Below are 24,663 nucleotides of genomic sequence, written 5' to 3' on the forward strand. Positions count from 1 at the left end.
CATCGCTAATACTCCTAATGCCGTCTCAAATGACTTTTAGTGACGGCAAAAGGAGGGTCACAACAAAAGGCGTTGCAAAAACGTTTTAGCGACGGCACAATATCGTCGCCTTTTTTTTGCTACGGCATTTTACTATCGCCAATTGTCACGACCCAAACCCGTCCCTATGGGTTTAGCACCGTAACCGGCTAGTAATCCGAGATTACCGAAGGCCTGCTTAACAATAAAATAGTAACACAGAGTACAGGGGTTGGCGGAAGCCAAAACAGTAATTAAAAGTTGTCCAATGAGCTGTGACAGTTTGTATGCAATAACATGTTCACATTCGAAACAAAACAGTATGTACATACATCATATACAGATATTCAGGTTAGGGATCAAATCCCTACCATAACAGTACAGCACAGGTACACATATCATTCAGTCTATACAGTGTTACAAAACCAGATACAAAAAGGGAGAAAACTAAAACATCCCAAAAAGCCCTAACTTGAAGGACTTGGAACCTCGCAGTGAGGCACGTTGGTTGGCTTGACAAAAAGGGAGTTTGAACCCCACGCCCTAGCTCTGATCCGGTGCCTGGACACCTACATATATATATATATATATATATATATAAACAGTGAGCTAAAGTCCAGTGAATAACATATGCGTAAAGAGATTAAGAATGAATGTTCTTTCAGTATTTAAAACAGTCATTTGAACAGTATATCAGTTATTCAATTATAGCAGTCATAAGTGGTACATCCAGTAGCAAACAATACAGTAGGTCTTAACAGACCGAACAGTCAGTTGATGGTCATCATATCAGTAAACAGTAGTGGTTCCAATATGGGAACCGACAAAGATCTCTGTAACAGTAGCAGTAACAGTTCAGTAACAGTAAATTGCTACGGATGCCATGAATACAGTTCACAAATAGGACAAACATTCATTCAGTAAACAATGTCATTTCATAAAGCAGTACAGTCATTTGTTCAGAAAATAATCTCAATTGAACATATCTTTACAACATTGTTACTCACAGAGTTCTAGGCTACAGATGAGCTAGTGCGCGTCCTCGGATGCCAACCCTACACAATTACAGAACGAACACACATTAAGGCCTCGTTTGGGAACAGGCTAATTTAGTAACTTTTTGGCTATTTGGCTAAAAAGGTAGGTAAAAAAAACTTGTATGTTTGGGATGACTTTTTGGCTAATTACGAAAAGATGTGCAAAAAAGTAGAGAGAAAAGAGAATCTTTGACTTTTTGGTATGGGCTGTTGGCTTTTTGGCTAATTTAGTAATTTTTTGGCTAATTGGCTAAAATAGCCTCTTGCCAAACGAGGCCTAAGCTACACAGTTGGGAAATAATAACTTGATCCCTAATTTGCCTCGGTGTGGTTCTACATCAATATCCTCATTAAGATGCCTTAAACTAGGCCTAGGAGTGCCTAGGATGGAATGAGGATGCAAAGATACACTTAAAAACACTTTTCAAAATTTGCTGAAACAGGGGTCCACGCTCGAGCGTGGCTTTCTACGCTCGAGCAGACATGCAAAACAAAGGAGCTCTGCTCGAGCGTGACTTCCGTCGCTCAAGCGGACTGTAAGCTACAGTAAAAATATTGGATGCACAAAAATCACGCTCGACGGGCGCTCGATCCAAGCTCGAGCATGAGACACAAGTCCTCACTTGAGCGTGCATCCCCTCGCTCGAGCGGACTGTAAACACATAAAAGTACTGGATACAAGCATTTCACGCTCGAACGCCACTTTTCTTGCTCGAGTGGACTGCATGAACACAAGGCGTACGCTTGAGCGTGGAGTTCCTCGCTCGAGCGTGAGTCCAAAATCTGGAATTTCCAGATTTGAACCTCAAGCTCAAAACTCAACTTTAATGCATCGAATTCGATCCTTTTGGGCTAATTTTTTGGAAAACACTTGTAAACTCATAATATGACATGTTTCAAAGATCAATTTGAGAAATTAAAGCCCAAAGGTAGTTCAATTAAACACAAATTCATTTAAAACTTCAAGAACATGATCAAACATAACATGCATGTGTTCTAATGAGTTTAAAGCTTCTAATACATGCTCCAATGAGCCAATTCCCTCAAAAACAAGATGATTTCATGATCTAAAATCAAGATATGGACATGCATATAACAAATTTCATGAAAACAACCTCAAAATGCTAGAAATGCTAGAACATGTACATGCATGCATTATTTAAGCTTCAATTCAACAATCTAAACCAAAACTTGACTTTAAAACTCTAACCTTCCAAGGACCATGCAAGAACTAACTTAACTCACAATTAAGAGGATAAATTCCATACCTAGGTTCCTCAATTACAAGAATGAGAGCTCAATTATGCAATCAACCTTCAATTTCTTTAATTTCCAAGCAAAACCTTCAAGTTGAACTCAATTTCTCTCTCTCTCTCTCTCTCTCTCTCTCTCTCTCTCTCTTAGTCGGTTCAAGCTCTCAAAATGGCTGAAGAAGTGTTGTATCAAAAGTGTATGAAATGTGATTAAACAAGTCCTAGAATTGTCCACTAAGTGGCAAAATGGTAGATAAGTCTAACTTAATTAATTTAGCTTTATTTAATCCAATTTAATCATACCAAATCACATTTCAATTAAATATACCATAAAATCACATTAATTCTAACTAGCATAAAACACTAATTAATTTCAGATTCGGCCGCCGATAAGGCCTTCAATTTGCAGTTTAAACATAATACATGAATAGATAATTTAGCAGTCAAACAGATAGACATGCGTTTAAACTAATACACTCAATCAGTCAGTTAACATGCTTAATCATAGATTAGCACTAATCAGTGGTGAGTGTTGTCACACCAATAATATGTTAAAAATTGAGACCTTTTGCGACAGCACTGTTGTACCATCGCTAAAAGTGTTATTTGAGACAGCAAAAAATGCCGTCGTGAATTTTTTTTTATTGTAACGGGATACGTGCTGTCGCCAATATCTTTTTACGACGACATTTAATATGTCGCAAAAAAAATAATAATAATTTGGTTCTAATGTTTTTTGCGACGGCACCACCAAAAAAATAAAATAAAAAAGCAATAAAATTATTAAAAATATTGAACTTACCTATATTAAATGAAAAACAATTGAAAAAGAAACCAATAATTACATAATAATATAAAAATTCCTGTATAGAAATAACAATATCTCCATAAAAAAAATATTCTTGCATTCATAACTACACATCAGCAAAATTAACCCACTACATAATGTTGCATAATACATATATAATGTTTAAATACATAATGTTGTTTACAATTCAAAATAATATAAACCAAAAATAAAATTTTTCCTCATTATTCTCCGTGGGTAACAAAAACAAAAGTTGTTGCATTCTTCATAGACATGCATTCCACAATAATCAAACTCCTACTCGGGAAATATCTAAAAACAAAAATTAAAAATAATTAATGACAATATAATTATGTGTTAATATGTTAATTACAAAAAAATATAAAAATTTAACTACTATACAATTACAAAGATAATTAAGTAAATAATTTTGCCTAGACCAAAGTCCAGCTCTAACTCTCAAATCGGGAACCCAATTGGAGTCTCGTCTTCTCCCACAAGTCTCTTGTGCCTAGGCGGTTGTGTGTGCCAAGTTTTATGCTAATCTGATGCCGTTTGGTGATTTTGGGGCGTTAACACCTCGAATTCTAAGTTTTTAAAGGAACTAGTTTGCTTATAGTGAAATTCGGCTATAACTCCCAAACCGGGAACTCGATTCGAGTCCCGTCTTCCCCCACAAGTCTCTCATGCCTAGGCGGTCATGTGTGCCAAGTTTCGTGCTAATTTGACGTCGTTTGGTGATTTTGGGGCGTCAACACCTCGAATTCTAAGTTTCTTAAGGAATTAGTTTGCCTAGAGTGAAATCCAACTCTAACCCCCAAACCGGGAACCCGATTCGAGTCCCGTCTTCTCCCATAAGTCTCTCATGCTTAAACGGTCGTGTGTGCCAAGTTTCGTGCTAATTCGATGCCGTTTGTTGATTTTGGGGCGTCAACACCTCGAATTCTAAGTTTCTTAAGGAATTAGTTTGCCTAGAGTGAAATCCGGCTCTAGCTCCCAAACTAGGAACCCGATTCGAGTCCCGTCTTCTTCCACAAGTCTCTTGTGCATAGGCAGTCGTGTGTGTCAAGTTTCGTGCTAATCCAACGCCGTTTGGTGATTTTGGGGCATCAACACCTCAAATTCTAAGTTCTTTAAGGAACTAGTTTGCCTAGAGCGAAATCCGATTTTAACTCCCAAACCGGAAACCCGATTCGAGGCCCATCTTCTCCCACAAGTCTCTCATGCCTAGGTAGTCGTGTATGCCAAGTTTCGTGCTAATCCAACGCCGTTTGGTGATTTTGGGGCATCAACACATCGAATTCTAAGTTTCTTAAGGAACTAATTTCCCTAGAGTGAAATCCGGCTCTAACTCCCAAACCGGAAACTCAATTTGAGTTTTGTCTTCTCCCATAAGTTTCTCATGCCTATGCGGGCGTGTGTGCCAAGTTTCGTGCTAATCCGACGCCGTTTGTTGATTTTGGAGCGTCAACACCTCAAATTCTAAGTTTCTTAAGAAACTAGTTTGCCTAGAGTGAAATCCAGCTCTAACTCCCAAACTGGGAACCCGATTTAAGTCCCATCTTCTCCCACAAGTCTCTCGTGTCTAAGCGGTCGTGTGTGCCAAGTTTCGTGCTAATCTAAAGCCATTTGGTGATTTTGGGGCGTCAACATCTCAAATTCTAAGTTCCTTAAGAAACTAGTTTGCTTAAGGTGAAATCTGGCTCTAACTCCCAAATCGGGAATGCAATTCGAGTCCCATCTTCTCCTGCAAGTTTCTCATGCCTATACGGTTGTGTGTGCCAAGTTTCATGCTAATCGACGCCGTTTGATGATTTTAGAGCGTCAACACCTCGAATTCTAAGTTTCTTAAGAAACTAGTTTGCTTTGAGTGAAATCCGACTCTAACTTAACAATGAAAAATCCTTTGTCTTTCTTTCTAATTATGTAATTAGCCTCTATCCTTTTGGGTTGTGTACTGTTAATGTATGGTTATTTTTAGCTTAGAATGCAAAGATACATTTTATACCTGATCTTCTGGTGGTGGTGTCTATGGAGTCTCATCTCTTGTAGATTCCCTAAATACCCGGTGGCGACTTGATGCATCAGGAACCTATGACAGTCCATACATAATGTGTTAATCATATTCAAATTTTATTATATATATGTATATATATTGTGTGAAAATTTAACTATCAAACAATTTAATTTATATTGAACCTGTCTGTTGGGATCCACACTCTCCCCCTGTGACATAAAGGCCATCATCTCAGCTCTCATCTGTTGTAAATATGTAGAGAACTCTACTCGCATCTCCTTCCTTAACTCATCTCTTAGCTCCGCACGAACCTGCTGGGTGATCTGAACAATAGTCGATGGCTGGGGTGTTGAGTGTGATAGCGCAGCACTATCTTTATACACCGTGCTCCGAGACACAGTTCTCCCGTAAGTGCAACAATATCCATGTCCGTCATGACCTATCAACTCATGAAAAATAGCATTCCTGGCCTCTAGAGTCCGACAATTCTCAGGTAGCATGGAGAGTTGACGATTAAACTCATCTTGTATTGAATAAGACATACAAGTATATATCAAATTAAGATGGTTGACACACAAAAAATAAAAAATAAAATTTAAATATAATGTTAGGTGTTTGGAAACTACCAAAGTTTGGATAATCTCAGGGTCATCTGCTCTACATGTCATAAGACAAACATTCATCTTATCAGTAGACTCCCCCTTGCTGGTCGGTCATCTACATTTTTTTAGAAATATGAAAATTAAAATCCAAATAATTTGCAAATATATAATGCTTTTTTATATACAAAAATAAAAACAATAAAATATAAACCTCATGCTGGATCTGAGCGAAAGTAGTACGCCTTGTGGTATGAGGTATGTCATGAGCTCGCCGATTTTTAACGTTCCAAGTTGCAATTTTCTGTAACAGGTTCAACAAATGTAAGTATATAAATATGATTTGTATGTTTACATATCATACATATAACTTATTTATATACCTCAGCATCGGAAGTACGCCAATACTCCACAAGTTATTCCCACTGGCTTGGCACAATGTGCAAAGGAACATCATCCTTCAGATTGGGATAAGAACTTCTAGGCTTGAAATACTTGGTCTTAATCTTATTCTTGTGATCCTTCTATATGCTGTTGCAGGTTTTCATGCAGATTGGCTTATACTCCTCTGGACATACATTCAAATTGTCCTACAAAACATAATTTAAAAGTTTAAATAATAATAACACAATTTTGAAATTTGAATTTTTGGACAAAAATATACTTTTACCTTTACATCCTTCCAAATATTATCAATAATATCGTCAGGCACAGTGATCCAGTCAAGAAAAGTAAGAGGAACAATGTTACTATTGTGCACAATAATGCCAAGTTAAATAGTTAACTTAGACACATTATTCCCTATTGGGCAGTAATTTTCGTCAAATTGTATGTCCAACTTTGTACTAGTACCCCACTCCTTAATGCCCTTGGCACATCCTTTACCACGCCTAGTCGAGGTTGATGAAGAACTAACATGACCTACGAGATACAATAAAAATAAACAATACACAATGATAATAAACAAATGCAAATTTAAATAATGTTAATACAAATCGAATTTTTATACCTGAGGTGGGCTGTGAAGAAGTCAAAGGGTCTGGAAGATACAATGAGAATAAACAAGTTATATACAATGAGAATAAATAAATATATATTTAAATAATTTTCATACAAATCAAAGCAAATTTATATACCTGCGATTGGCTGTGAAGATGATGACTCTAGTCGGAATGATAGCTGTAGTGCTGCCATTGATGGTGGACGCACCAATGGTAGGCGTGGAGGCTGAATAGACGATAGTTGTTGTGGTGCCACTGATGGTGGTCGATGAGGTAACACTAGTGGCCCCTCTGATGGTGGTCGCTGTGATGCCTCCTCTAATGGTGCTGCCACTAATGATGGTCGTTGCAGTGGCTGGTCAGATGGTGGTGGCACTAATGGCCTCCTAATGGTGGTCGATTTGATGCCTCCTCTGATGGTGGTGCCACTGATGTCCTCTTACATACCAAATTGGACATCATGCGTAGGGGATGATCAGGTTTCCTCTTCTTTGCCATAATAATTTGCAAGCAATATGACATTAATTGATATTAGAAATATAGAGAATGGTTTTGAATCAACTATAATATGACATTAGTTGAACTAATACAATTACAAAGACAAAGTAAATTAAGAAACTGATGATTAACTACAACTTTGGCCTTAATTCAATTACTGATGTTTATTAAATATCAATCTATTTCAACATCAAGTGTTTCTCCTTCTGCGGCTTCCCTTACCCAACCAACTTCTTCATCACGAAGCATTATGTTTTCTTCCAATTGTTGGCTCATATATGGCTCGATTTCTGAATTAATGGAATTCATATCAAATAAACCTCTTTGAGACATCTTCAACACCACTTGCCAGTTTGGTTTTAACTGGTCTGTAACATACCAAACTTGCTCTGCTTGGAATGCCAAGATGAAAAGTTCATTGGTAATTCGATCATCTCGGTACAACAAATGATTGAAGTTGACCAACGTGAAATTGAAGACATCTTGTTTCTTTTCGTGAATGTTGTCAATCCAATCACACTTAAACAATACATGCTTCTTCTTCTCATTGGAATATCAAATCTCAACAATATCTGTCAATTGTCCATAATAGTATACAAACCCCACACGAAGATTCTTGTCTTTCCGACAAGCATAACTTATGGTATCTGCCTTCAAAGCTACACCACAATTTTGTGTGGCTCGACAGTCATCCATGGCCTTTACTCGATACCGAAGCCCATTCATTATATACCCATTGAACCTCCTTGCCAGGTTATGAGGACCATTTGCCAATACAATAATCTCTTCAGAAAATGTGACATCACTAGTCCTTCGCAAAGTTTGGACCTATTTAAAAAAAAAAAAATTAAATTTAAAATGTAGTTCAACTTTGGTAACTAGAATTTGTAGATTTAAATACATATATGTTCCTTGAACCAAATGTGAAAAGTTTCAAAATGTTCATACCGAAACTAATGATCGTCGACACGAGGCATTTTAACCTTAAGTACTTCAAGCTGTTTGCTGTGTAAATTAAAAATTCATCAATAAAAAAAAATTGGTTCAAAATTCAATAAAACATAATAAAATATTGAATGAGTGACATAACCTACTTTATAAATGGTTGAACCGCGCTTGTATTAAATAAGACATACTGATGAGCTTGTACCCACGAAGTATTATCAAGATAAAAGCTTGTGTTTTCACCAACAGCATGACCCAGATTATCATCACCACTGTAGTTCCTCACGGGTCGACTAGATTTGGTTTCTACATCATTGAGATAACGTGCACAAAAATTCATGCATTCTTCCATAAGATATCCTTTAGCAATTGAACCTTCTGGATGAGCTTTATTACACACATATTGCTTCAAAGTAAGAAGATACCTCTCAATTGGATACATCCATCGAAACTGAATTGCTCCAGCCAATAATGCTTCGTCAGCTAGATGTACAGGCAAGTGCTCCATTATATCAATAAAAGTCGGAGGAAATATTTTCTTTAGATGACAAAGTGTTACGGCAATATAATCGTGAATATATTGCAAATCCGTCGCATGATTCACTTTGGAACACAATTGTCTAAAGAAATTGCTCAATTCAATCAAGGGTTCAATGACATTCTTTGGTAACAATCTTCGAATAGCCAATGGAATAAGTTGTCGCATCAGAATATGACCATTGTGGCTCTTAAGACCCCCAATACTTTATCATGTGAGCGCACACTACGCGAAATATTAGATGAATACCAGTCGGGAATTCTAACTTCCTTCAACACTTTCAAAAACAAATCTTTCTCATCCTTGGTCATCGTGAATTATGCTGGTGGTAAATAAGTTTTATTTGACCCTCTTAACTGCAAATGTAAGGGTTTTCTAATATTCATTTCTTGTAAATCACGCCGAGCATTAACATCATCCTTTGATTTTCCTACAACCCCTAATATTGTCCACAACACATTGTCACAAACATTCTTCTATATATGCATCACATCGAGGTTGTGTCTTATTAGATTGTGTTCCCAATATAGCAGTTTATAAAGATACACTTTTTCTTCCAGCTATAGGTGTGATGTCTAGCTTTCTTCTTCGTTACCTGTCTCCTATGCCTCTCTTTAAGGTCATCCCTCTTGTATTAGGTTAAAATACCCTCAGATTCTAATTGTAGCATCATAGTTCTAAACAACAATTTTGGTTTAAGTCTAAATTCTCAACTACCATCAAATGATACCTTATCCTTTCAGAATTTATGGCCACTAGGTAAAAATCTGCGATGACCCAAGTATGATTGTTTCCTACTATACTTCAACTAACACGATGTAGTTTTCTTATTACAACAAGGACATGCATATTCGCCTTTAGTGCTCTATCCTGACAAGTTTGCATATACAGGAAAATCACTAATTGTCCACAGTAAAGCTGCATGCATTTGAAACATTTGATTTGTTGATGCATCAAATGTGGAGACATCGTCATTCCATAGTTCTTTCAATTCCTCAATCAACGGTTGCATATATATATCAATCTCGTCACCAAGTCCTTTCAGCCCGTCAATAGGCACAGATAAAATTAGAAATGGTTGCTTCATGCACATCCATAGCGGCAAGTTGTATGGAATAAGCATAACAAGCCAAGTGCTGTGGACCCTATTCATCGTCCTGAATGGGTTAAAACCATCAGATGCTAAGCCAAGCCTTACACTGCGACAATCATTACTAAAGTTAATATTCCGATGGTCAAAATCTTTCCATGCAAGGGAGTCAGCAGGATACCTAAAGATGTCGTCATCAGTTTGTTCCTCTATATGCCATCTCATTAACTTGGCCGTCTTGGATGACATAAACAATCTCTGCATCCTTGGCTTTTGTTACGTCCCTTAAATATAATACAAATAATCAATTCCAAAAGATCTATGAACATAATAGAAATGATATATTTCCATTCATTAGGGTTTGAATTACAAAAGATATTACATGCATTATACATTCATAAATGTTCATCTTGAATCTACAGCATATAATACATGTTAATAACAACAAAATAAATGCCGTACGGGTTTACATCTTTCCAAGATAATTTGGTTAAAACAAAAGAGAGTCATAAGCTCTATATATTTAAAGCCCTTGGCTTGAATAAACATTTAAATACAAAATAACCAAATAGAGCCTTCAGCTCCTAAGTCCTCCCAAACTATGTCTTTGGAAGAAGCATATCACTAGTACCTGAAAATGGTTTCCCAAATAGGGTGAGCCAAAGCCTAGTAGAGATAGACTAACACAATATATGAGGTTTAACTAAGATATAAGTGTCAGGCATATATTCAATATTCATGACAATATATATATTCTCCACATAAATAAACGATATTGATATTCATATCTCAATCCATTTCCTTCTATCCATTTCAAGTTAATTCATTTCATTTCAATTCATAGACCAAATTTATAATTTTCTGAATAACCCAACTGAGACTACGACTTAGTGGTTCTAAATCAACACAACAATCATACAAGTACTTCAATCTTTCCATTTTATGGAAATTTTGTCTGCGGAATCAACACCCATGTATTCAATTGATTTCGAGACTTTTACCCTGGACACTCCGGCCAACTTAATTTTCAATGGAGTCCATCCTCTATCTTCTCCCAAAACATGAAGTACATCCCCTTTCTTCTCTCAAACATTATATATATACAATGTATTTAAAGATATCGTCATATTCAATGACATTCAATTATACATATTTAATGTATTTAACATACCGCCATATTCAATGACATAATTAGATGATTAGTTTCAATTTACCTAATCCTCATGCAATTTCTGCAACAATCATAGCAATCCTCCACCGATGGCCCAATATAGTTATTTCTAAACAGATATACAATCTTTATAACAGATAGTTCATCAAATTTCCATACGTGAGTGATTTAACAAATCCAACTACACTATTCATTCATACATCCTTCCAATTTCACATTTCTTATACCAATTCCATTATTTGTACAAAATAATTATTTAACACATATTGGGGCAAATTTCCTCCTTTTCCAAATATCAATCCCTAGGCTATATTTCACCATTCTAACCCAAGGTAACCTCATATTCAAAACCTCATGTTCATTTATAGAACCCAACATAGAAACCCCTCTTTCAATTTGAACCCAAACCCTAACTTTACCCAAATCTTTCCAAAATTTCACCATTTATACATAACAACAAATATCAAGGTTAAAAATCATATTAAGGTATAGAATATCCCTACCTCAAGAGTAGAAGCCCAAAGGAGAAAAGAAAGAACTTCAAAGACACCGAAATGCGACATTGTTCAGATTAAATGGAAGCCCACAAGATACTCTATCTTTTTAACAAAGGAACTAGGGTTGAAAGATCAAAGAATCTTGGTCAAAATGTAGAGATAGAGTGGATTTTAGAGAGAGAGGGAGCCGGATTAGGGTTTTTGAGTGAAAAAATCATAAAAAGTGATGTAAAACTACTCTGCTGCAAACTGATATACGCGAGGCTCGCTCGAGTGAAGGAGTTGTTGCTCGAGCAACCAGACACAATAAGTGATCTCGCTCGAGCGCAAGAAGCATCATTCAAGCATAGAATACAAATCCCTAGAAGTTTTGCAGACATAAAACCTTCGCTCGATCGCAAGAGTTCTCGCTCGAGCGAACAATAACATAACAAACCGTTGCTCGAGTACAAGAGTTCTCGCTCGAGTGAACAACGATACCCTCCCAGAACATTTACAAGTCTGAACGAATTACTGGGAGATCACAAATCTCGCTCGAGCGACCAGACACAAAAATGTGTCCTCGCTTGAGCGCAAGAAGCTTTGCTCGAGAGAAAAAGCCAAAACCTGGGCGACAACCATCTAGACCCACTAGCAATCAACCTATTCCAAACACGTCGAAGATGTTCCAATACTCAAACTCAAGGAGTGGAAGGAAGAAAAGACAAAGATAACAATATTTAAACCATGGAACCCGAGTCCGGAATGCAATAATAATCGGGTCAAAACCGAGACCACTATAGCTGTAAAAGAAAATACCTCATTTATTTTGCAGCTATTCGTTTGCCACCTTTGTTAGGACCATTTGAACCACCATCACCATTTGATTTTCATCTAGAACTGTTGCATATGGCACCTTTATCAAGGTTGGCATCCTCATTTTGAAACAAAATACAATTGTTGGGACATGCATCCCACGTCTCATACGTGAAGCCCAAATCTGTTGTGACCTTTTGAGCTTTATAATAAGAGTCCAGGAGTTTCACACCTAATGGGAACGCCTCATTCAATAACTCAAGCAACATGTCAACAGACTTTTCTATCCACTAATTAAGCACCCTCAGATGTAGAAGTCGAACAATGAATGACAAAGATGTGAACTTCTGACAACCCAGATACAATTCACTTTGTGCATCTTGAAAAAGTTTAACATACTTTGCAGTCTCTGCATTCGGACCGAGCTGGGGTTTATATGCATGGGGATCAGGCCTTTGTGGTTCATTACTCTCAACACTTGTACCAGCATGTGGATTTTCCATAGCTCCTTGTATCATTCTAACCATATTATCCCCAATGTTTAAATTAGCCAATGTTTCATTCTCTCGATTACCATGCAGAGATACGTAAGATTCCCCATGATTAATCCAATGTTTGTACTTTTTAAAAAAACCATTCAAAATCAGATGCTCTCATACACCCACTCGTACAAGATGGTATCGATTCTTACATTCCTTACGCGGACAACTAATCATCAAACCTTCAGCCTTATTGGTATAGGCAAACACAAGGAATTGATCAATTCCATTAATGTATTCCCTCGACATCCTATTTGGCAAATCAATCCAACTCTTATCCATCACATGTACTTCCCTTAAATATCGCTTCTGCACACAATCCAACTCTAAATTAACCAACTTTCACCACAGAGAAGAATGTGTCCAGTTATAAAAGAGAGGTGTAGATGGATACCCAACTTTCTGACTATGGCATTGATAAAGAAATGCATGTATAGAATGAACACTCACAACAAAGAAAACCATGAACAAATAAACAAGAGATACTCTCTCTCAAAAACTATATTATTAATCACCAAAAGCTGATTTCCCCAAGGCTTACATAAGTTTATACTACACTAGTTCTTGCTAATCAAGTAACCCTAAAAAGGAAAAGATTAATTCTTGCTAGTCAAAAATATCTAGAAATTAAAATATTCATTTTTGTAAAAGAAACAAAAATTAATAATTGTACACTCTTCTATACTAAACTAGAATATTCAAAATCAAATATTAATTTTAAAATAACAAAATAAAATTTATTGACTTTCTAAAATATTTCTGCATCAGGCACTCAACCCAAAAATGATAAAGTGGATTTATTTCTAACATAATAAAGTCAAAGTTTTCAATCAAGACCTCCTAGGTAGTTTAACACAACGAACTAGCAAGAATTGGTTTATATCAGGTATCTCATGCGTACCCAACAGGTAACCAATGTGAATCAAGCAATGCAAAGCTAATTCGTTATTTTAATTTTGGTAACCAATGATATCAATAAAAGACACTGATATTGGAGACAAAGCTACAGATGCTGTGCCAATTCACAAAGCATCTACAAGGCTACAACGTATAATTCAAACAGCCGATTCACATTCCAAGCAATGCAAAAGACACCAAATATAAAGGAGGCAACCCAAAAAGCAAAACACCAAAAACATAACTCCAGTGGGACAATATATATATATATATATATACATATATGTACAACTACTAAAAGCTTCCTAGACTTAGATGGAATCAAACCCAATATAACAATGAAACTCCACTTATACTATCCCAAGATGTGATCAAATGCATACTCTTTCAGGCACCAAAACTTGAATTACAATCTGTTTATTTTGAAATTTTCATTTCCAACATCTTGGATATCCACCATACCAACTTAACTAAGTCTTAATACCTAAACAATGCTCAATCGTGTATTTTTTTTGTTTCTATTTTTGGGTTTTTTGTTTGAATTTTTTTTTTCTTTTCGGATACCCCCTCAAAAAAAAAAAAAAAAAAAAAAAAAAAAAAAAAAAAAAAAAAAAACCAGGAGTATTTATGAACATTTAAAGCATAGTAAAATACAATTTCACTAAAAAATCACTATATAAATCAGAATCAGTATTCAAAACCCCAAATACAAACACATATATGCATATCATAGCCTACATGTGTATGATAACATAAAGGAATGTAAAAATGACCTGTCTTGAAGACTCAGCTGTGGAGAACTCCTTCCACAAGTCCTACAACACAAAACCACAATGAGTGACTAAGATATATACACTATAAAATTAGAGAATCCACAAGCTCATAAAGCTTAAAACCCTACATTCACACATAAATACATATATAGTCTGCACTGATTCGTTATTTTCCCAAATAAAATTAACCCCTAAACAGCCCCATATATAGTCATTAATTCACTTCACCAATAAGTCTTTCTGGTTGACCAACTACAAAATTTTAACCCCTCAACCCATCTCTTCCTTTTCAGATGCTATATTACAGTTTTTACTTCTGCATCATTGGGCCATTTGATTAAATAATTTGAACTACCAATTAACATAAAAAAATTTAAAAAATTAACTATCTAACTAAAAATTGTAAACATAACCCTAAAACCCAATCTTCATATCCATACCAGATGAGGGGGGGAAAGAAAAAAAAAACCATAATTTTACAAAACAAATGCAATGATTCATGAAAAAACTATTCCTGATCAGACCAATCGATTCATGAAAAAACAGTGAATTTGAGTAAGATCTATGAGCGAGCGAGAGAGAGAGAGAGAGAGAGCATACAAGGGTCGTCACTCGCTGAGTGAGCGAGAGAGGCGCGATTGAGACTAACTGAGCTCGCGCGAGAGAAAGACAGAAATGCCGCACCATCGCTGCTGCTACTCGCTATCGTCACTCTTGCTCGTTGTCATCGCTTGTTGAGAGAGAGATCGTAATACGCCGATGGAATTTTGCCTCAAGGGTTTTAGGTATTTTTGCTTCAAATGTTTTAGGGATTTTGGGGGAAAACGAGCGCGAATGGTTAAAGGAGAGGGACATCAAAAACTTTTCATTACTTTTTGCAACGACATATTTACACCGTCACAAATGATAAGTCTAAATAGAAAAATGACGCCGTTTTGATAAGTGTTTTTATTGCGACGGACAATTGCCGTTACAATTTGTCTACTATTTGCGACAACAAATTTTTCCCATCTCAAAAAAATTGTTTTTGAGACGGTACACAAGGCGTCGCAAATACTTCCATATTTAACACACATTTTCTTATATGTCATTCATGACGAGGTAATTACCGTCGCAAAAGCTATTTATTAGCAATGGTATAAAATTCCATCACAAAGGACCATTTTTTGCGACAGGATATACGTCGTCGCAAAAAGTTCCGTATTTTATAACCCCTTTTCTTGTAGTGAAATTTTGACTGATTAAGATTGTTTGTTTCAATTCAATAAAATATTTTAGCAATTGACTATTTATGATGTCACAAATTCAATATATACGTGCAAGGACCAGACTACTATAACTTTTGATTCCAATGTTTTATTTATTAGTGAGTGTTTGGAATTTGTTTATTTTTTGACTTATTAATTTTTTACGTGAAAATGCACGGAAAAGTAAAACGATGAAATGACAGCTTGTAACAAATAAGCTGCTTATTGAGCAACTTCCAAACTTTTACTAAATGAAATGGATAATATGACAAGTTTTAAAAAATATTTATTTTACGTCTGATTCACTCAAAAAATAATAAAAATTGCATTATAAAAAAAATAATAATTATTCTATGAAAAGATAAAAGAATAATTATTTAATTCGATTGCACCTCATTCTATTGCATCTCATTCCATTCAACTGCTTGATTTTTTTTTTCAAAAATAAGATTATTTTCTTACAAAATTAAATAAAATAAATGATAGAAAATTTAATTTTTATTATAAGGTAAAATTATGAAAAAAATAGAAGAGCTAAAGATTTAGTTTGAATGTGTGGATTTTTTTTATTAAGTTTGATTAGAATGGGATAATTGAGCAATGATCATGTGGTTGTGGTATCACCGTTACACTTTGATTTGATTTGATTTTTAAAAAATTATTTCTTGACCCATGCAAGGCGCGGGCTATTATTGTGAAAATTTTAAATTTTCAAAATGCAAATCTTCTAACAAATTATTCTGTTTGATTTGGTTTTTTAAAAATTATTTTTAGACAGATTTTCATTTGTTTAATATTTTTTCCATATTTTATTCAATTTTTTTTTTAACTTTTTAAAATTCAAATACATCTAAAAAATAAAAATAATGGACTAAACTATTAAAAAAATAAGAAAAACAAATGAGAACAAAGGCATGTGTATATTTTTGTTTGGATTTTTATTTATTTTAAATGATTTTTTTAGTATTTTCTTTATTTATTTATTTTTAACTTTTTAAATGCATCACTTGCACATGACACCTTAAATGGAATACCTTAAATGATATTATCAATTTGTTTAGTTTGATTTTTACAAAAATATTTATGAGCTTTTAAATTTTTAATGAACTTATTTCAAATAAATTTGTTAGGTACTTTCGGTTAAGGTTCAAATTGTCAAAAAGAAAGTAGATAAAGAGAGTCAAGTGTTATAATTTTTAGTTTAAAATATTAAATGATATGAAATAATAGTTGAGGGTTTAAAATGTAATTCGTAAATTTTTTTATTAAACACATAAATAATACAAAGATATATAGATGGTTAGGCAGGCGTTGCTGGCCCAACTCACATGGGCCAATTCCAAAACACACCTTACAATTACTACCAAACAAAAGTGAGGTGACACTCAAAATATATTTATTTAATTAAAAAAAATAGAACTATAATATTTTTTTGGACTACAGTGGAAATATAGAAAATTTGTGCAAATAGTTTTCAAGAAACCTCATGTTTGGCGTGGTGAGCCATGTGGACCACATGGTTGCATAGTGTTGTATAGTAATACTCTTCTCACTTAAAAATAGGTGTGTTTGTATGGTAAGAAAATCAAAAAAAATAACAAACGAATGGTATATGAGAGAGTGAGCCAAATTCAGAAGTGGGAGTAAAGGAAAGCTGTTTTATGTAAATTATGCAAATTGAGGAGAGTTTTATTATATTTTGAGCTATCATAAATTGTTTTATGTAAATTATGTTTTGCAAATCGTATTAATTTTTAAAAGTATATTATTTGTTAAATGAACCTTATTTACTTAAAAATGAAAACTCGTGGATATAACTGTTTATTAAATGTGTTTTGAAAAATTATTTTGTAAGTACCACCATAGAGGCCGCATGCCTTGGGGGACTTAAATAATTATTAGCCTCTAAATTGTCACTTTATATGACTCTCTATTCTGATGTCACTTTAAGTGACCATTTGTTTGTCATGTATCCACTGACCCTCTGATTTTTGGTGTGGAACAAAGTGTTGTGCAGATCTAAGTGTTATACTATTGTGGGAGCCATCTTTAGAATTCGTACGAGCCACCTTTTGAGTCCATATATCTGTTCTGTTCTGTACCGTAATTATGATTATTTGTTTATAGGATTTCTGCATTATGCTTCTATTATTTAAAATAATTTATGTATTTCTGTTACCAAACAATTCTCTATTTAGCCCAAATAATTATCCATACTGATTTTTATACTCTTATGCTCTCAGTATAATAATTCACACTTTGCTATATGCTTATAGTTGTTACCCACTTTCAGGTGATATGTTAGAACCAGTGCATGAGGTAGGCACAAGGCACTTTGCAATAATATAGTCTAGCTCTATTATTGTATACAATAAAAAGCTCCAATGTATGTTTTAATGAAATAAATGTTTGGATACCCTTTTATTTTATTCCGTTGTGTTTTTCATACATTTGGGTATTGACTTATATTTTTGTCCTATTGTGACGCCTAACCTCTAGGTACTGGGATTAGGTTGTGACAGAACCAATAAAGATAACCATGCTGTAAAGATAACCATGGGCAAATGTGGAAGAAACATGTCAAAATACATAACCAAAGAGCCTCTTATATATAGAATTTTTTTTTTTTTTTTTTTATGATCAAATGTCTAGATCAGTTTATGTACACCTCAACTAATCCCGACACCTACGCAAAGCTCCCCTTCTATGTAGATTAGGCAAATCCCATGTAGAGCCCATCGATGTGGCCCCAATGAATTGATAGTACCTAGTAGGAGTTGAACCTGAGCATATCCCCAAGCCCAAGGTGCACCCACTAGGCCAAATGTCATGACCCAAACCCGTCCCTACAGATTTAGTGTCGTAACTAGCCAGTAATCCTTGGATTACCAAATGCCTTTGAATAGAATAACATATAATAAAAGGCTACAGAAGCAAATATATAATATACGTAGTCCATTAAACCGTGCTGACATACATGGGACAAAAATTTAAAACTTATATACATACACACATGACGTCAATATTACATAAGGCTTATGGCAACATGCAGATACAACTAAAAAGGGACTTAGCCCAGTGTACAAACAACAAAACAAAGCAAAATAGATGTCTTTAACATGGTTCACAAGCTTGACTTCGATAAAATGGGGAACCTCCTCGGGAGGCACTGTAGCTGGCTGACTCAAAACTCTCCAGGCAATAACTTAGGCCTGGTCACGCGTCTGCTCACCTACATACATAATATAAATAGTGAGTGAAAACCCAGTGAATAATAACAAAGTAAAGGGTTAAATGAATGATATCCCACCAGATTTAGAAAATAGAAACAGATTCATATTCATGTTTGGATCATATGCAGAAATCAGAATTCATACTTGTTCATATGTGGTACATCTATTAGCGCTAACAAATCAAATACAGAGCATTAAGGGTCATACTTGTCAGTTCTATAAAGGAACCTCCGGTATCGGGAATAGATGACATGCTTGATAGTTCTATAAAGGAAATTGTAGTACTGGGAACAGATAACATACTTGCCAGTTCCATACAAGAAACTCCAGTATTGGGAACATATTATATACTTACTAGTTCCATAAAAGAACCTCCAGTACCAGGAACATATCATATACTTGAACCGCAGAATTATTGCCACGAGTGCTTGTCAGAAACTGGATAATCATTCATTGTACAGAGTATAACATTTCATAAAACAGATCTTATTTCACATACAGAAAATAAATAAAGTTGAACCATAGCTTTACTAAGTTATTACTCACAGATGACTCCAAAGCAAACAACAGAGCAAACAAATCAGGTAACTTGCGGTACGTGACCTGCACAGATGCAGAATGAATACGTACTAAATTACACGCCTGGAATTATTAACTAAGTTCTTTCTTATCTTGATGTGTTTCTACCTTTTATCCTCATTATTATGTCTTAACTAGGACTTAGGAATGCCTAGAATGCGATGAGGATGCTAAAATGCACTTGAAAACACTTAGGCAAATATGCTGAAAATAGGGGCCTCGCTCGAGCAGACGTCCAAACATGTGAGTGGTCGTTCGAGCACAACTTCCTTCGCACGAGCGATCTGTAAACTCTGTAAAAGTACTAGTTGTGTGAATTTTTCGCTCGATGGCCGCTCGATGGTCGCTCGAGCATGAGACTAAGGTCTTCACTCAAGTGCAACTCTCGTTGCTCGAGCGGTTTTCAAAAATGTTAAATTTCTGGGAGCATACATTTTTCACTCGAGCCAACTTTTGGTCGCTCGAGTGAAGGTGCGAAAATAAAGGTGGTCGCTCGAGCGGAAAGGCAAAATCTGGAATTTTTAGATTTACTTCAAAACTTCAAAATTCATTTTCAAACCAACAAAACACATTCTCTTGGGCCTAAAACTTGAGGAAACACTTGGAAACTTGTAAAACATTGAGAATTCAAGATCATTTTGCAAAATTAAGGTCCAAAAGCTTACCAATTGTACAAATTCAAACTCAAACTTTAAGATTATGATATGAACATGACATGTATAGCTTGTTACTAACTTGAACTTTCCAAAACATGATCAATTAAGGTCATATGGTAAGAAACATGATGAATTCTCAAAATAAAATCAAGATAGACACATGCATGGGGGATTTGTTTGAAATTCAAACTCAAAATGCGATGATATATGCATGCGCGCATGATTTAATGAAATTCCTTCATTTTTAGCTCTTAAGCTCAATTCTCATGTTAAACACTTAAACCTCTTATATTCATAAACTCACCAACTCAAAAGCAAGATCAAAGGCTTGATTTCTTACCTTAAACTTTGAATTCACAAGTGTAGAGGCTTAAACTTCTAAATGCTCTTCAATTCTCCAACAATTCCTAGCAATCCCCATTTTCTCTAGCTTTTGATCCCAATGTCTCTCCTCTTCTCTCTCTCGCACGTTTTGGAGCTTAAAGATGAGGAAATGAGGGTGCAACAATGAACTAGTGGGGTCATATTAGCCTTATATAGGATTAATTAAGAGTTGGTTAAGTAATTGACATTAATTATTCTAAGTTAATCGTTCCGAATCGAATTTTAATTAAATCTACCATAAAATGCTAAAACTCCGTGTTCGAATGCCGATAAGGCCTTCAATTCTCAGAATAAAATAGAAATATGAACATATATTCCTACGATAGACAGATATAAATACAAATAATGCAATGCACATGTAATTAACTCAGGATTTCTTCTTAATTACTTATTAGACATACTTAATCATAGCTTAATAGTTGATCATAAGTCGGGGTTATTATACCAACCCTTAAGATTCACAAATTCAATATTTTAGCAACTCCTTGAGCTTTTTATTGAATTGTATGAGATGATTCATGCCCCATAGTATTTGAGTGCTTTTGTAACAAGTTAAAGGAAAATTTTGTAAGTTTTTTCATTAAGCTTGTGAGTTTTTTTTTTTTTTTTTTTGTGGAGGTTTTTAATTAATATAGTGAAATATATTCATATATATATATATATATATATATATATCAATTCTTCCCCAAAAAAAACCCCATAGAAAGTGCTATTCATCACAAAAGATTAACATGAATTACTTCCCCTTATGTGGATCAGTAAATTGTACCAATTTACAAGTGGGATATATATTGTTGACGTAGTTACAATAATCAAAATTATAAATAATTTTTAATTTTAATAAACACTACTAGAAACATCTTATTATAAAGTCAACTTTTACTTATCAACAATTTAACTTTCATCACTAAAAACATTGGTCATGCTAATAATAACAGCTCTTTTGATTATCATTAAGGAATATATAATGTCAAAATGTTTATAATTTAAATTTATTTTTCAAATATCTTAAAATATTTTTACATATTTCTATATATTTTTAACACATTTTGGTAAAAACACTAGATATATTTTGCAAGCTACACTTGGCTATATGACGTTATGGCTTAGTTTGGGAAGTGGGTTAACTTTTTAACTATTTTAATTTAGGGCTTAAAAGCTTAGTATGGGAAAGATTTTTGACTTTTTGATTTTTTTGTGAAAGAAAGAATATAATAATTATGAATTAGATATAATATTTTGTCTTATTAAGTTAAAATCATATTTTATTTTTGTGATTATTTTAACCCCAAACTCATCCAAATCCACTTCCCAAACATTAGCTATCTATGTTTATTGATTACATAACTATGACATTATCATTTGCCTATGCATCATGCCTGATTTGAAAGCTTCACCAAACTTTCCCCTAATAAAATTTTGGGTAAATTACACTGACACCCTGATATTTATGTTTATTACAGTTTTTTTTCTCATCTTTAAAAAATTACATTTTCCTTTGAGATTTAAAGTTTCATTATAGATTCTCCCTCAGCAATGTAATTTTTTTAAATACCAATTTTACCCTTATTGGGTAAATTACATTGACACCCCTCACATTTTAGAAATTACAATTCTCTCTCTAAGGTTTAAAGTAGCATTACCAATTACCCCCTCGGTTCGTATTAGTTGGAAAAAAAATTCATTAGAAAAAAAATTATTTGAAAAAAAAAATTATTTGAAAAAAAAAATTGTTAGTAAAATTTTTAAATTTTTGTTTAAAAACCAACGTTGAATTTACGTTTTTTTCCTCAAATTTACAAATTGAGACAACTATTTATAAACCAAAAAAATTATCAAACAAGTTTTTGTGACAGTTTTTAAAATTTTTATAAATATAAATTAAAAACTGAAAACGAAATGGTTACTAAACAGGTCTCAGATTGTAAAAATGTCATAAAATTAACAAATAATTAAATAAGTTAAAAATTGGTAAGAAATGACTTACCAACATTGATAACTTATTTAATTATTTGTTAATTTTATAACACTTTTACTATCTGAGGTCTGTTTGGTGACCATTTCATTTTCAGTTTTCAATTTATATTTATAAAATTTTAAGAACTGCCATAAAAACTTGTTTGATAATTTTTTTGGTTTATAAATGGTTGTCTCAGTTTGTAAATTTAAGGAAAAAAACGTAAACTCAAAAAATGAATTTACGTTGGTTTTTAACAAAAATTTAAAAATTTTACTAACATTTTTTTTTCAATTAATTTTTTTTCCAATGAATTTTTTTTTCCAACTAATACTAACTGAGGGGACAATTGGTAATGCTACTTTAAACCTTAGGGAGGGGATTGTAATTTCTAAAATGTAAGGGGTGTCAATGTAATTTACCCAATAAGGAGAAAATTGGTATTTAAAAAAATTAAATTACTCAGAAAAAATCTGTAATGAAATTTTAAACATCAAGAGAGATGTAATTTTTAAAAAATGATAGAAAAATTATAATAAATATAAACTTCAAAGTTAGCGTAATTTACCTAAATTTTTGAAGTGCCTTTTTGGTGGCTTTAGGGCCACCTTTTATTTTTATTATTATTACTACTATTATATGGGACAGTTTGAGAGAGATCCTGGGGAATATGCCACTTTTGAAAAATATAAAATAAGTATAAAAAGTTATCCCAACATTAAGAAATTGGTAGTCTGTATCAAAATCAACTAACTGCTAACATTATTAATACTTAAAAAAAATGATAGTGCCATTTTGTCAACATAGTAAAAAGTCATGTTTTTAGGTAAAATATTCAAAAATATAAGTGCCAAAAATGCAGGTGTGAAATTACAAATTAGAACTTATGAAAAAAAAATAAAATAATAAATCTCTTATATTGGGTAAAGATATTTTGGTCATTTGAATTTGATTTGACATCATAAATAAATATTAAATTAAAAAGAAAAAAACTAAGGCTCCGTTTGGTAGAGTTTTGTAATTATGATTTGAGAATATGAGTTGTATTTTGAGTTTGTGTGTTTTAGAATTATGATTTGAGTGTAGAAAATTTGTTTGGTTATGGTTTTTGAATAAAGTGTTGAATTGAGTGTGGAATTGAGTGTAGAATTGAGTTTTGAAAGTTTGATTTGACATGTGAAGTAAGAAAATTTGTTTGGTTATGAGTTTTGAAAAGAGTTTTCAAAACTTAATTCAAATTGTTATAACTCATAACAAAACACATTACTTTCACATTATTGAAAATTTTGATCAACACTCATAACCAAACTCTTTTTAAAATTCAATTAAAAAAATTTATTATTAACAAAAAATAACATTAATCAATTTTTTAATTGAAAATACTACAAAGGAAATAATTTTTTTTCAAAATAAATATTCAAAACATTTAAATCATAAATATTTAAATAATTTAAATAATCTAAAAAATTTAATAAGTAAAAAATTAAAATAAATATTCAAAAATTTTAAATCGTAAAAATTTAAATAATTTAAATATTTAAAAAATTAAAATATTTTAAAATTTTAAAATTTTAAATTTAAAAACAACTCTACACTCAAATCGTAACCAAACACATAAAACAAAACTCAATTAAAAAATTATTTTTAAAACTCATAACCAAACACATAACTCGAAACTCCATACTACTTTCACAACTCTACACTCAAATCGTAACCAAATATATAACAAAAAAAAATTAAAATATTTAAAAATATTTTTATAAAATAGAGTTTGAATTTATTTTTATAAAATATTTTAAAATTTAAAAAATTAAAATCGTAATATTTAAAAATATTCAAAAAATTAAAAAAATTAAAAAATTAAAAAAATCGTAACATATTTAAATATTAAAATATTTAAAATCTTAACAAAATTAAAATATTTTAAAAATATTGATTTGAATGGAGTTTTGAAAAGAGTTTTGAATTATGTGTTTGATTATGAGTTTTGAAAAGTAATGATTATGTTTTGAATTGAGTTTTGAGAAACGAGTGTAGAATTATGATTTGAAAACCCTAAACAAACACTACACTCAAAAGTAAGTGTGGAACTAGATTTTGAAAACTCCACCAAACGGAGCCTAATTTTTTA

At 33.2% G+C, this 24,663-nt stretch overlaps 2 long non-coding RNA genes across 3 annotated transcripts; both read right to left on the reverse strand.

Annotated features, from left to right (window-relative positions):
- Nucleotides 1-300: 300 nt before the first annotated feature.
- LOC114317774 (uncharacterized) lies at nt 301-8,735 on the reverse strand. Of its 2 annotated transcripts, XR_014338846.1 has the most exons (9): nt 6,869-8,735; nt 6,742-6,771; nt 6,403-6,653; nt 6,116-6,322; nt 5,947-6,036; nt 5,760-5,850; nt 5,316-5,656; nt 5,125-5,208; nt 301-587 (listed from the first exon to the last, which is right to left on the reverse strand). It is a non-coding gene; the product is annotated as an uncharacterized LOC114317774 (long non-coding RNA). The 2 variants fall into 2 exon arrangements; XR_014338845.1 differs by having other exon boundaries at nt 521-587; nt 5,316-5,850; nt 6,869-8,177.
- A 1,397-nt stretch (nt 8,736-10,132) lies between these two features.
- LOC145797376 (uncharacterized) lies at nt 10,133-15,627 on the reverse strand. Its single transcript, XR_014338847.1, has 3 exons — nt 15,077-15,627; nt 14,477-14,518; nt 10,133-10,435 (listed from the first exon to the last, which is right to left on the reverse strand). It is a non-coding gene; the product is annotated as an uncharacterized LOC145797376 (long non-coding RNA).
- Between the last annotated feature and the right edge of the window lie 9,036 nt (nt 15,628-24,663).

The sequence above is a fragment of the Camellia sinensis genome, chromosome 8 (genome assembly GCF_055761805.1).
Source record: "Camellia sinensis isolate YWXY chromosome 8, ASM5576180v1, whole genome shotgun sequence".
Lineage (NCBI taxonomy): Eukaryota > Viridiplantae > Streptophyta > Magnoliopsida > Ericales > Theaceae > Camellia > Camellia sinensis.